General features: G+C 47.2%; 1 pseudogene; it reads left to right on the plus strand.

The window, feature by feature from the left end:
- Window positions 1–391: 391 nt before the first annotated feature.
- LOC119361993 lies at window positions 392–2,029 on the plus strand (annotated as a pseudogene).
- The last annotated feature ends 756 nt before the right edge of the window (window positions 2,030–2,785 follow it).

Genomic DNA, 2,785 nt, shown 5'->3' on the forward strand with positions numbered 1-2,785 from the left:
GGAAGATTGGATACCAATGTGTGTATGATCACATTGGGGAATTGGCTTGTTTTTGTTTATGTGACAGCCGGGCCGCTGTTGTTGCGGGATTGGAGGGCCGGTGGCGAGCTACAATTTTCGAGGCCACCGAGCACTCGTGCTGATAATATGATTGTCCACATCATGCGCAAGTGTTTGCGAGTGATTGTCGTCGGAAGTGTTTCCTCGTTGCTTCCACTCGGCCGTACGCACAGCACGACACCGATCTTGCGCGCCAGTCTGCAGCAGCAACAAAATTTGACTATCCCGAAGAGAAAACTTGCGCGCCACTCTGCTTCCATGCCTACATAGTCCATGCAAACACTAGGAAACAGAAACACCCAAGAAACCAACCACCACACCAAGCCGAAACATGGAGAGCACGCCGGCGGCCACCGCCAGCTCGAGCGTCGTCAGCCATGGAGGTCGTAGCGAGGGCGGGAGCGTCCTCCTCCTGCCGTTCCCGGGGGCACAGGGCCACACGAACCCGATGCTGGAGCTGGGCCGCCGCCTTGCGCGACACGGCCTCCACCCCACGCTCGTCACCACCCGCCACGTGCTCTCCGCCACCCCGCTCCCAGGCGCGCCCTTCCGCGTGGCTCCCATCTCCGACGGCTTCGCCTCGTGCCTGGACACCGATGAGTACTTCTCCCGGCTGGAGGCCGTGGGGTTCGAGACGCTGAGGGATCTCCTGCGGTCGGAGGATATGACCACGGTGCGCGTGCTAGTGACAGGGAGCTGTGGGCGGGTCGGCTGGCGCCGTCAGTGACGGACGGGCGTGAGCTGCTGGCGCACGGAGCGCTGGGCATGGAGCTGGGGCCAGAGGACGTGCCGCCATTCGTAGCGGCGCCCGAGTCGCAGCTAGGGTTTTTTAAGATGTCAATTGGGCAGTTCGAAGGGCTGGAGGAGGCGGACGACGTGCTCGTCAACTCATTCAGCGACATCGAGCCAACGGTTAGTCGTGTTCATGTGCTCTCTACTCACTCAATGGAATGGGTTTTGCAAATTAACATGGAACTTTCCCGCAAAATATATATTTAACATGGAACCTTCCCACAAAAAATATATTTAACATGGAACTTTATTCTCCATCTTTGTTAATTAGGGAAGTTAACTAGGTTTTTAAAGAAAACTTGGTGCTTGACATTTTGCCAACGGAGCAGGAGGCAGAGTACATGGAATTATCGTGGGGAGCGAAGACTGTAGGCCCCACCTTGCCATCGTTTTACCTCGAGGACGATCGTCTGCCCTCCAACAAGTCTTATGGTTTCAATCTTTTCGGTGACGATGCACCGTGTTTGGATTGGTTAGAGGAACATAGCATCTCCTCTGTTGTGCTTGTATCCTACGGGACTTTCTCGAACTATGACACAACCCAGCTGGAGGAACTTGGCAATGGAGTATGCAGCTCAGGCAAACCTTTTCTATGGGTTGTTAGGTCCAATGAGGTACACAAGTTATCCGAAGAAGTCAAGGCAAAATGTGAGAAGAATGGATTGATTGTTTCTTGGTGCCCCCAACTTGAGGTTCTGGCACATAAGGCCATCGGTACGTATGATATCACAAGACCATATTTGTTTCCTCCTCGTATGAAAAATAATTAAAAACTTGATAAACACATAAACTCATAATAAAATTTGTTTTTTATTTCATAAACATATATGTATATGTAGGTTGTTTTGTTACTCATTGTGGATGGAACTTGACACTCGAGGCAGTTGTTTGCGGTGTACCTATTGTGGGAATTCCGCACTGGGCAGACCAACCCACCATCGCAAAGTATGTGGAGAGCGCATGGGATATGGGTGTGCGAGTGCGGAAGAGTGAAACTGGATTTCTAAGGAGTGAGGAGGTCGGGAGGTGTATTAGGGAGGTCATGGATGGAGAGAGGAAGAACGAGTATAAAAGGAATGCAACAAAGTTGATGCAGAAGGCTAAGGAGGCAATGCGAGAAGGTGGAAGCTCCGACAAGCATATTGCAGAATTCGCTGCAAAGTATTTGTCAATTTAAAATTACAGCAATGCAATCTTCATCTCAAGATAAGCAAATAGGCAATGATTTTGAGGCACAAGATGTCTAGAGAGGATGGGCATTTTCCGTATGTAATTAGAGTGCTATATTCCCTACTTTTAGAAGGATGCTTAACTTTTCATATATCAATGACTCGAATGATGGCTTGAACGTTCTATGTCAATGAATTAATTGACATAAATTTATATGAGGATTATAGCGAAAATACCCAATGGAATGGGTCTAGTCGCACCCATATGGAAAAAATATTTAGAAAAATGAAGAAGTAACTCAATATTATATACATGGTATGTTCTTGAAAAAACAATTGCCAACATTAAGGCAAGCTAATTACTCCCTATTTCATGTGAGATGCTTTGAATATGCTATTGTAGCATTGCTAGATAACTATAAATTGTTTTTTCTATCATACAAGCACGCAGTGATTTTTTTTAGAGCAAAGTGTCTTTTTTTAGTAGAAGTTGTTCATACAGTGTGGATTTTTGGAACCTGGATGTAGGTGCACCTGATTAAGCCAAAACAAGTTTCAACATTCGTGAAAAATAAAAAAACGTGAAACCTTTTTGCAACAAACATGGTTTACCATAATGCTCACGTTTTAAAGTTTTGGGGCAAGATGGCTTTTATGGTATTGTTGACAAAAAGACAAAATTGCAACTACAAACTGTGTGCCTGCCACGGCATTCTTCTCGCAGCCATGCGCGGTGAACGTCGTCTATGGGGACATCTGTGTGT

The sequence above is a fragment of the Triticum dicoccoides genome, chromosome 2B, assembly GCF_002162155.2.
Source record: "Triticum dicoccoides isolate Atlit2015 ecotype Zavitan chromosome 2B, WEW_v2.0, whole genome shotgun sequence".
NCBI lineage: Eukaryota > Viridiplantae > Streptophyta > Magnoliopsida > Poales > Poaceae > Triticum > Triticum dicoccoides.